The sequence below is a fragment of the Lontra canadensis genome, unplaced genomic scaffold (genome assembly GCF_010015895.1).
Source record: "Lontra canadensis isolate GAN:19392208 unplaced genomic scaffold, GSC_riverotter_1.0 scaffold176, whole genome shotgun sequence".
Lineage (NCBI taxonomy): Eukaryota > Metazoa > Chordata > Mammalia > Carnivora > Mustelidae > Lontra > Lontra canadensis.
In genome coordinates, this window is record NW_022631170.1 from 1,939,281 (window position 1) to 1,951,816 (window position 12,536).

The window sequence follows — 12,536 nt, forward strand, 5'->3', positions numbered from 1 at the left end:
AAAATTTCTACTACACATTCAAACTTTCCCTGAGTGTAACAGAATGTAGGGTATTATAAACTTACCATGGTTGACTCGGATGAAACTACTCTGTTTTAGGAAGGCAGATGTTTTGAAATATAAAAAATTCCGTTATAGTACACATTCAAGCATAAACTTGACTGTTTCTTAAATCAGAAAATGGAAGACAGCCTTTATTCAAGAGTTGGGGAAACAATGAAATTCACTGCCTACTTGAACATGGCTTATCTAACTCTACTCTTTTGCTCCACAAAAGGCAGAATTTTGCTTATAGCTAATGTGTCATGAAAATTCAAGTGTGCTGAAACATTTTTATAGTAATCAAATTGTCATATGTTTCAAGAGAGGCTATATGCTTTAGAATGAAATTGTATAGAAGTAAAATAAAGAGCACGCAGTTATTCTAGCACATGTATGGTGGGACCCTTCACAAAGCAAGGTGACAAAGGTAATTGACTAACCATAAGATCCTAGTGACTGTCTGGTTAGATTAGGGGCTGCATCAGGAAGCATTTCATTCTCAGATACCTACTCTGCCCGTTTATCCCTAATACCAAAACCTGGAATCAACTGCAGAGAGTTACAAACCTGGAACTCAAACACACCCACATGAATTCTCTGCAAATATTTTGAAAATTTCAACAAATCTTAAACCTTCTACAATTTACAAGAGAAGTGTACTTCCAATATTCACTAAGACTCTTTGAAGCAAGAATTAGATCTTCATCCCTCAGGGAAGCAGCCTGGGAGTTTCAAAAGCTGATTTAGCTGCTTAATGATAGTTCAGGAAGAAAATAAGCAAAATGGGTTATATATAGTCCTGCAAAACTAACACAAGTATATAGGTCCTAGGAATCATCCCTTTATCTTATGCTTATACCTGAAGACAATTTGGTTCAGAGGAACAGAATACAAACATGTGGCAATGTGAGAATTAATAGGTTTTTGAAATCTTTATGTAATTATATTCCCAAAGGCATTTCTAGACAGATCTTGGACCAAGTGTTGCAAAGCCATCATCACATAAATGTGCTTGGTGCTCTTGGGTATAAAAGTTCCACAGTTGCCTAAGTGGGGAAAAAAAAGTAGCCCTTATTCCCTGAAGGCCCCCAAAAGCTATAGTGTGACTGCCTTGTGCTCTTCCTGTGTTCTGAAGAACAAGAGGGAAATTGTAGTAATAATAGTACCAGGTTTGTTTTCAGGAAATCAGTAATTAGGTAGGACAAGGAGCACCAAAGACTGCCACTGACAGTCCTTTTTATTTTTGTTGTTCTTTTTTGAAATTATCAAGATTGTTGGTGTGCAGGGCAGATAGATAAATGAAATCAGTGATTTGTGATATAATAATTCATATGATGTTAGCATTGAAGCATGAGATGTTGGAAAATGGTAGACCAAAAAAAAAAAAAAAAAAGATAAAGATAAAGATATAAACAGCTCTTCTCCATAATTTGGAAGGGAGGAAATGCACAAATAATGTGGAAAAATCAGATGAAAGAAACCAAGTACAGCAAAGCCTTTAATGTGTTTCCATCTGGTTCTTTCTCTGCTCACTGACTAGTCACAGGTGGTTTAGACTCAGCCTCATCTGCCTGCACTGAAGCCAGTCAGTCTCTCTCTTCCACATGCCAACCCATGGAGGTGACATTTTTGTATGCAAGAAAGGTCAGGAAATAAAATTTTATAGTATTTAATCTGTTTCAGGTCAATCTACTTAGCCAAAGGATAACAAAAATCTGCTGAGAGATTGTTGGTTGGATTAAGCTCATTATACTACTTCTTGTTCAAAATACTGCATATTTTGACACACGTATTATTAGCTTTACTATGTAGATAAAAACACAGAAGATTCAAAAGTTTGAATAACTAGCTCAAATAGTCAGTAAACAACTGGAGCAAGAAAATGCGTTATTCTAGTTACTGCTTCCTTTGGGACTTTAAATGTTTAATAACCCTGAGGAAATGAGGGATTCTAGCACTTCGTCTTAAAGGACATGATAACCCAGTGATTTAGAGCTTGTCTATACCAGCGTTATGTCCAGTGTTGACTGAGCTGTGCTCCAGAGCTAGCCTGCACAGATCCACCACAGGAGATAGCTGGTCATATCTCTAACCTTCTCCTGTGCACACACGTGGAAAACACTTAGAGAAGGATACCAGTTAATTCACATCCTCAACTGTTTAGTTCATCCCTCTTTGTATACTAGTTCTGCTGCATAGTTGTAATTTTGGTGAAATGCAAATCAACAATTTTTTATGGGCACATTTTTTAGATATATTTATTTATTTTAGAAGGACTGAGAGATAGTGACCATGGTGGAAGGGCAGAAGGAGAGGGAGAGAAATTCTCTAACAGACTGCACCCTGAGTGCTGAGTCCAGCAAAGGTGCTCCACCTCAGGACCCTGAGGTCACCATCTGAGCCCAAACCTGGATTCTGATGCTCAACCAACTTCACAACCACCAAGCTGCCCTTCTTTGGGACACCTTCATTCCACGTGTTTAGAAAATTTTTCTTGTAATCCAAGGTCATGAAGATCTTCTCCTATGTTTTACGCCAAAATTTTTTAAAATTTTACATTTCATATATAGCTCTAAGTCCATTTTAAATAAATATCTACAGTTGTGATATATAGATCAAAGTTTTCTCTGCCTTTTTTGTTTTGTTTGTTTTGTGCAGTAAAGATGCCCAATATTTCCATCCTCTTTTCTGTTTTGTTTTTTTTTTTAAGATTTTTATTTATTTATTTGTCAGACAGAGATCACAAGTAGGCAGAGAGGCAGGCAGAGAGAGAGGAAGGGAAGAAGGCTTCCTGCTAAACGGAGAGCCCAATGCGGGGCTTGATCCCAGGACTCTGGGATCACGACCTGAGCTGAAGGCAGAGGTTTTAACCCACTGAGCCACCCAGGTGCCCCTCCACCCTCATTTTTTGAAAAAACTATTTTTCACCACTGAATTGACTGGAGACTCTTGCTGAGATTAGTTGACCATATATGTGTGGTTCTACTACTGTGCTCTCTAGTCTGCTTTGTTGGCCTTCTCAGGTATCTTTATGAAAATACCACATCATTTTGAACACAGCAGTTTGGTAACATCACTGGAAATCAGATCGTGTAAGTTCTCCAAATTCTTTCTCTTTTAATGTTGTGGGACCTAATTTAGGGCCCTCGCATTTCCATATGAGTTTTAAGGCAGTTTGGAAAAGTTTTGAATTTGTTCCTGTAATTATGCTTGAGAAAATGTGAATCTAGAAATGCCTCTGGGGAGAAGTCACCTCTTAATAATGTTGAGACATCTGTCCACAAACAGTATTTCTTCTACTTATTAAGGTCTTTATATCCTCTTAACAAATATTTCACTCTCAGAGTACATGTTTTCCTTACATCTTGCTATGTTTATTCTTAATTATTTTACAATTTTAATACATTACAAATAGATTTTTAAAAATCCAGTTTCTATTTGTTAGTTACTAGTACAAACTATGAAATTGAACTATGTATATATTGATCTTATTTGAAATTATGCTAAACTCACATTACAAAGTAGGAGAACTTAAATTATCTGTACTCACAGCCAAATGATGTGTGTGTGTGTGTGTGTGTGTGTGTTTTGTGTGTGTGTGTGCATGTCAGCTACTGTAAAAGTGTTATATACATTTGCCTTCAAGGTAGTATTAAAGCAATTATAATTATTATGTTTATATAAAAAAAGATTATTAGTTCAGTGTTGTTATGTATAGCAATATAGGGCATGGATAAGAATCAGGGAGAAAATTATTAACTATTATAATCTGAAATAATCTTGGTTCTGCCCTTAATTAGTATCTTGATCTTGGTAGGATCCTTAACTTCTCTATGTTTTTGTTACATTATGTATAAAATAAGTATAAATCAATAGCAGGAATTATCTTATAGGTCTGTGGTGAGGATTAACTCAATGAATGTCTACAAAAACATTCAGAGCCACTAAATATTCAATATAATATAGTTATTGTTATTATTACCATTAACCTAACTTTCTGTCACTGTTTCCTTGTCTCAAAAATGGATGGAATAATACCAACCACACAGGATGTAATCAGTATCCAATGGGATCTTGTGTACAGAGAACTTGCTACTATGCCATGAATATAGCAATCAGTTATTGAAGTGTATATATACATTATATTGTTCTATATGGTATTACACATATGTATGATATATATATATATATATATATATATATACATACATACACACATATATAATTATAAACATTCAAATATTATTTTTATGGACCCTACAGAAAGTATGAGTCATAAGAGAATATTTTGAACAACTCTATGCTAAATTTAAAAAGATTAACAATGCCAGTTTTTGGTGATGTTGTAGGGAAACAGAAACTCTCACACATTGCTTGTGGAAATATAACATAGCACTATTACTTTGAAAACACTTGACAATTTCCTAATATATCAAAATGCACTTAACATGGGGCTCATGGTTGGCTCAGTTGGTTAAGCCTCTGCCTTCGGCTCAGGTCTCACTCCTGGGATTGAGCCCCGCATCAGGCTCCCAGCTCTGTGGGAAGCCTGCTTCTCCCACTCTCCCTGCTTGTGTTCCCTCTCTTGCTCTGTCTCTCTTTGTCAAATAAATAAATAAAATCTTTTAAAAAAGTGAAATAAAATACACAACTGCCATAAAAACAGATACGTAGACCAGTGGAACAGAGTAGAAAGCCCAGATATGGACCCTCAATTTGTGGTCAAATAATCTTCGACAAAACAGGGAAAAATATACAGTGGAAAAAAAGACATTCTCTTCATTAAATGGTGCTGGGAAAATTGGACAGTTATATGTAGAAGAATGAAACTCAGCCATTCTCATACATTGTACACAAAGATAAAATCAAAATGGATAAAGACCTCAACGTGAGACAGGAATCCATCAGAATCCTAGAGGAGAACATAGGCAGTAACCTCTTCGATATCAGCCACAACAACTTATTTCAAGATATGTCTCCAAAGGCAAAGGAAACAAAAGCGAAAATGAATTTTTGGGACTTCATCAAGATCAAAAGCTTCTGCACAGCAAAGGAAACAGTCAACAAAACAAAAAGGCAACCCACGGAATGGGAGAAGATATTTGCAAATGACAGTACAGACAAAAGGTTAGTATCCAGGATCTAGAAAGAACTTCTCAAACTCAACACACACAAAACAGATAATCATATCAGAAAATGGGCAGAAGATATGAACAGACACTTCTCCAATGAAGACATACAAATGGCTATCAGACACATGAAAAAATGTTTTTCATCACTAGCCATCAGGGAGATTCAAATTAAAACCACCTTGAGATACCACCTTACACCAGTTAGAATGGCCAAAATTAGCAAGACAGGAAACGTGTGTTGGAGAGGATGTGGAGAAAGGGGACTCCTCTTCCACTGTTGGTGGGAATGCAAGTTGGTGCAGCCACTTTGGAGAACAGTATGGAGATTCCTTAAGAAATTACAAATAGAGCTTCCCTATGACCCTGCAATTGCACTACTGGGTATTTACCCCAAAGATACAGATGTAGTGAAAAGATGGGCCATCTGTACTCCAATGTTTATAGCAGCAATGGCCACGGTCACCAAACCGTGGAAAGAATCAAGATGCCCTTCAATGGATGAATGGATAAGGAAAATGTGGTCCATATACACTATGGAGTATTATGCCTCCATCAGAAAGGATGAATACCCAACTTTTGTATCAACACGGAAGGGACTAGAAGAAATTATGCTGAGTGAAATAAGTCAAGCAGAGAGAGTCAATTATCATATGGTTTCACTTATTTGTGGAGCATAACAAATAACATGGAGGACATGGGGAGATGGAGAGGAGAAGGGAGTTGAGGGAAATTGTAAGGGAAGATGAACCTTGAGAGACTGTGGACTCTGAAAAACAATCTGAGGGTTTTGGAATGGTGGGGGGTGGGAGGATGGGTGAGCCTGGTGGTGGGTATTAAGGAGGGCATGGTGCAAAAACAATGAATTGTGTTGCACTGAAAAGAAATTTAAAAAATAAAATACACAACATGTAAGTCAGCAATTCCACTATTTTTTTTAAAGATTTTATTTATTTATTTGACAGAGATCACAAGTAGGCAGAGAGGCAGGCAGAGAGAGAGGTGGAGGCAGGCTCCCTGCGGAGCAGAGAGCCCGATGTGGGACTCGATCCCAGGACCCTGGGATCATGACCTGAGCTGAAGGCAGAGGCTTAACCCACTGAGCCACCCAGGCGCCCCAGCAATTCCACTCTTAGGTATTAATCTAAGAGAAATGATGATCTATGTCCTCAAGAAGGCTTAAACATTGATGTTCACATTTCATCATTCACTAGGGCCATTAACTGGAGAAAATTCCAATGCCATCGGCTAAAATAAGTATACAAAATATGGTAGAGCCATACAATGGCACACTATTCTTACTAAAGAGGAAGAAACTGCCAATAATACAATGTGATAAACCTCTAAACAGTATGGTAAGAGAAAAAGATAATATTTTCTTTTGAAAATTGTGAAGTACGTGGCTTCACAAATGAATCAAGAGATAAACTGAGTTGTCCTTGAGATTCCATAATCTCTGACCAAACCTCTGTGGATTCGTTATGTCCCAGCAGTAGTGGTCAATGTGCATAAAACTTGGATCATCAGTTCCATCCTGTACTCAGGAGTGACAATTATCACAGTAAATGTATTTGTTACCACTCACCTCAGCTGGGTTCATACCCCATTTTTATTTATTTATTTTTTAATTTTTATTTATTTTTTAAAATTTCATTTCAGTGTTCCAGAATTCATTTTTTATGCAACACACCCAGTGCTCTATCCAATAGGTGCCCTCCATAATACCCACCACCAAGCTCACCCAACTTCCCACCTCCCACCCCTCTAAAACCCTCAGATTCTTTTTCAGAGTCCACAGTCTCTCATGGTTTATCTCCCCCTCCAATTTCCCCCAACTCCCTTCTCCTCTCCATCTCCTTATGTTCTCTGTTATTTCTTATGCTCCACAAGTAAGTGAAACCATTTGATAATTGACTCTCTCTGCTTGACTTATTTCACTCAGCATAATCTCTTCCAGTCTCATCCATGTTGATACAAAAGTTGGGTATTCATCCTTTCTGATGGAGGCATAATACTCCATAGTGTATATGGACCACATCTTCCTTATCCATTCATCTGTTGAAGGGCATCTTGGTTCTTTTCACAGTTTGGCAACCGTGGTCATTGTTGCTATGAACATCGGGGTTCAGAGGGCCCTTCTTTTCACTACATTTGTATCTTTGGGGTAAATACCCAGTAGTGCAATTGCAGGGTCATAGGAAAACTCTATTTTTAATTTTGTAAGGAATCTTCACACTGTTTTCCAAAGTGGCTGCACCAACTTGCATTCCCACCAACAGTATAAGAGGGTTCCCCCTTCTCCACATCCTCTCCAACACACATTGTTTCCTGTCTTGTTAATTTTGGTCATTCTAACTAGTGTAAGGTGGTATCTCAATGTGGTGTTGATTTGAATTCCTGAGGCAGAAAGGTCTCCCCCTAAGATCACAGAATCTAGTAAGACCTCCAGACACCTTATTGTGAAAATATTGAATTATAATTTTAGACAGGAGTTCTTGAAAGCAGCTAGGGGGAAGAGATTCCTTGCATACAGAAGAAAGCCTATCAGAATAATATCAGACCTTTTCACAGAAACATGGCAAGCCAGAAAGAGCTGGCAAGATGTATTCAGGGCACTAAATGAGAAGAACAAGCATCCAAGAATACTTTATCCAGCAAGACTGACATTCAAAATGCATGGGCAAGATGGGCAAGGTTTAAAAGTGTATGTGACCATCAAGCCGGAACTACAAGAAATATTAAGGGGATTCTATAAAAGAGGAAAAAAAAAACAAGAATTTCATTAAAGAGAAATTTATGGAGACAATCTATAGAAACAAAAACTTCACAGGTAACATGATTTCAATAAAAACATATCTCTGAATAATCACTCAAACCCTGAATGGCTTAAATGCACCCATAAAATGGCACAGATTTGTAGATTGGATTAAATGACAGGACTCATCCATATGTTGTCTACAGGAGACCCATTTTGAACCTAAGAATACATCTGGAACAGATAAATTAGATTTTAAACGAAAGACTATAGTCAGAGATATAGAAGGACACTACATCAATTCTTAAAGGGTCTATCCATCAAGAAGATCTAACAATTGTAAATATCCCCCATTTTGAAACTTATTCCTTCTAGTTCTTCTTTCCTTAGTAGCTTCCCAGACCCTTCAGGGATGATTCTCTGTTTTCCATGTGTGCTCCCTTATCATGTGGGAACACATGTCTGTTATGTCACTACTTCCCACCCACAAAACTGGCATTCACATGTTTCTCTGAACTGTCAGGGTCAACTTGTAAAATGTGAGTCCTCAAGCCTAAAGAACAAAGGAAACAATATTCCAACAGACAATTCTGACTCCATTGCTCACACCTCAGAAACTGTGGGAAATGACTCCATGCCCTTGGAATAATCGGACTTTATGTAAGAACTTTTTGTACGTAGAGTTCAACATAAGTTGACCAGAGCAGTCTTTTTTGATCTTAGAATTCATAGTGATGGATGAGACTCAACATCTTTATGTCAGGTCAAACATGGCATAGATTCTGAACCTGTCATATTTTAATTGTGAGGTTTGGACCAATTGGCTTCAAGTTCATGAGCCTTCTTGAATTAATTAATCTGCACATTTTGGATAAGAAAATGACTCAAAGTAGGTTTTTTTTGTTGTTGTTGTTGTTTGTTTGTTTTTTGTTTTTTTTTTTAACAATTCACCCATTAGAAAGGCCAAAATATGGGACACTATCACCAACAGATGCTAGTGAGGTGTGTAACAACAAGAATTCTCATTTATTGCTGATGGGAAGGCAAAATGGTGCAGTCATTTGGGAAGACCATTTGTCAGCTTTTACAGAACTAAAACAATTAGCAATCCCACTCCTTGATTTTTTACACAAAGGAGTTGAAAATTTATGTCCACAAAAACACCTGCACACATGTTTAACAGCAGCTTTTTTCACAATTGTCCATACACCTGGAAGCAGCCAAGACATCCTTCAGAAAGTGAGGATAGATAAACCGCAACATCACACAGCGAAGTATTACTCATTGACAATAGAAATGAGCTACAGACCATGAAAAGTTATGAAGACCCTTCCAATGTGTTCCCCATGGTACTTGGCATTCAGCTCCATCAGAGACATGAGGCTCTTCTTGATCTTCCCTGTCACTAACTTTCTGGTTTCGTGTTTAACTAGACTTTTAGGAGTTCAGTGTCTGTCTGATAACCCAACACACAGTAGAAGCTCAATAATAATTATTGAATGAATAATAGATAGATACATCTCATGGCTCATCTATGAGCCAGTAGCCACAATGTACTGAAACTATTAGATTTTTCTTTTTCACCCTCTGGCTTTTGGTATGCATCCTCTCCTAGGAATCCTCTCACCCAACATATGCTTATTCATTCAGATGATTCCCCATCAATTTTTGTGCCCCTTTTTGATATGTTTTCATCTAGGAAATTTTCTTGACCCCCTGTTCTTTGTTGTGTGTCCCTCAAACATGCTTTCATTGCCCCCTGTGCTGCCACCACCTGCCCACTTATAACATGGTCTTATCATTTTCTGTTCCCCTCTGGGTGTCTTAGTAGATCTGAAACTCTCTGAAGGCAAGACCCTAGTTCCTCTGTACTCACCTCTGAAGACCAGCAACCATCAGTGTGTCTGATACATTTGTTGGGCTCAAGAAATTTCTATTGGTGAATGAATGAGAGATATATGATCAAATATAAATGAATGGCATATATTTACCCTGAAGTTGTTTTGTGTGTAGATAGCAGTATATATTTTTTAAAACAACAATTCATAATGAAATTTTACCAAGAAGTAAGTAATTAACAGAGAAAAATGACATGAACAGCTCAAATTCATATAATGATAACATCTTGCTGAGAGCAGGGAGAGTATCAAGGTAAGCTATTTTCTCCAACACTAAGGATCCCAGTTTCAATTTTTTCTTATTACAGAGTTTAAGTAAGAGTTTAAAAAAATTGTACTTTCTCAAAGAGATTTAGCTAGAATTGGCAGAGCCTAGACCAGTGAAATGTAAGAAATAAGTCCCTGGTCTCTGGTACTATTGCTTTTCTTTACATTTTCCTGACTATAACTCTCTTCCTTCATAACATTATTCACTCAATCAATATTTTTTATGCTCCAGACATTATAGTGCCTTGTTGAAAATATTTTGGACAGGTAGACAAGTACTCTATGGAGTGTGACTTTGTTTTATAAATAGAAATTCCTCTTAAATAATAGGATGTTCATTTATTTGAGTCATCATTTTTTTCTGAACGTTTAGCAGCCTAAGATGGGTGACATGAGCATTACAAAATGACACTTCAGGCTACAAGGAAATTTGAAAACTTCAGAGGGAGAGCCTTTGTTACCCCTCAGAGGTTAAATGGCTCTTTGCTTTTATAATGCTATTTCCCTTTAATACCATAATTTTATAGGCAACCTGTTACATCAACCTTGATGTATAATTATAGATAGTGAATGTGTATGTGTGTGTGTGTGTGTGTGTGTGTGCGTGTCTGTGACTAGGCTTTTTCTTTCTTCCACATTTTCGTGTTCCACCCAGTGCAGAATCTGTCATTCCCAGCAGCTTACTATTTTCTTTATACAGTAAGTATTCCTTGCTAAGTCCATCCAAAATGTCCTTTTGACCTTTGCTTCCATTGCATCAATGTTGAGCATCAGGCATATTTATCTTTCACTTGAAATAACTTTTCTACTCCACAATTTCCTAATAATATTTTTCATCTGGTCATTTCTCAGAGTATAGATTAAGGGGTTTAACATTGGTGTTATCATAGTGTAGAACACTGCTACTGCTTTATCGATAGATAAAGTAGCTGCAGGTCTCATGTACACAAATATTCAGGGCACAAAAAATAGGACAACCACTGTGATATGGGAGACACAGGTGGAGAGGGCTTTGCGCCTTGCCTCCAAGCTGTGGTTCCTTAGGGAACGCAGAATGACCACATAAGAGACCATCAAGAGGAGAAAGTTTAACAGACAGATGAAACCACTGTTGGCAGCAACAAAGAGCCCTAGAGTGTGGGTATCAGTGCAGGCAAGATTGAGCAAAGGGTTCAGATCACATATAAAGTGATCTATGACATTAGGGCCACAGAAGGGTAAAGGGATGATAAAGAGGATCTGTATGGCTCCATGAAGAAAACCTCCCACCCACACCACTCCCATTAGAAGGCCACAAATCTGCCAATTCATGATGGTCGTGTAGTGCAATGGCTTGCAGATGGCCACATAGTGATCATAGGCCATCACAGTGAGTAGGATGACATCAGCACCTCCAATGATATGTTCCCCAAAGACTTGGGTTATACATGCATTGAATGTGATGGTCTTCTTTTATGGAGTGAATCTATGATCAGTTTAGGGTTATTAACAGAAGAATAACAGGCATCAATGAAGGGGAGATTGGCAAGGAAAAAGTACATGGGGGACCCCAATAATGGACTAGCGGTGATAGTGACCACAGTGAGCACATTTCCCACCAGAGAGACAATATAGGTGACCAAAACCACAACAAATATGATTTTCTGCATCTTTGGATTCTCTGTGAGGCCCAGTAGAACAAACTCTGTCACACTGTTCCTTTTCTCCATTATGTCATTTTAGGATTAATTGCATTACCTGAAAAGAAAAAACAACAACTTTTGATTAATGTGACATTGAATTTATTAAGCTTCTTAATCTAGAAAATAAAAATTACCTAGATTCTAGTGAATTGTGGAATCTCATGTAATTTTTTGAGACAGAAATTAAGTGTTTGCTGATTACTAAAATTATCTCCTTGATGAAGTTTCTGTTGAGTGTGGCCAAGGGAACTTTGTAAACAGAGAGGCAAGAGAACATGTGTGTACACGTCATCATCTGTGGTGACTAACCCTAACATGAAGTAGTGGATCCTACACATAATGACAGCTGAGTGAAAAGGGAGGGTAGTTTCTGATGTAAATGTTATGAATGCAAGGTTAAGGAATTTTCCCTCTTCTTACGAACAGGGGACAAATGGCAGAAATTGAGACTATCGATGGAAAAGTGAAGTAGAATATGAGGAAGGGGAAATAAGAAATATAATATTAATAAAGATCTACATGTGTCTGGATGAAGTGGGGTGAGGTTCAGGAAGGGGACGGAAGCTGGAGAAAGAAACCCCATTTAGGATGCTCTTTCTAATACTTAACAGAAGACTTACAGGGCATTGGTGGTGGATCTGTAAAGAAAGTACACAAAAGTGACCGTTAATAAATCACAATGCTTTTGTCTAAATACATAATGTTATTATATATATAGATATAAATATATGTATATATAGATATATAGATATGTATGTATTTA

At 37.5% G+C, this 12,536-nt stretch overlaps 1 pseudogene; it reads right to left on the reverse strand.

The window, feature by feature from the left end:
* Positions 1 to 10,871: 10,871 nt before the first annotated feature.
* Positions 10,872 to 11,800, reverse strand: LOC116860416 (annotated as a pseudogene).
* Between the last annotated feature and the right edge of the window lie 736 nt (positions 11,801 to 12,536).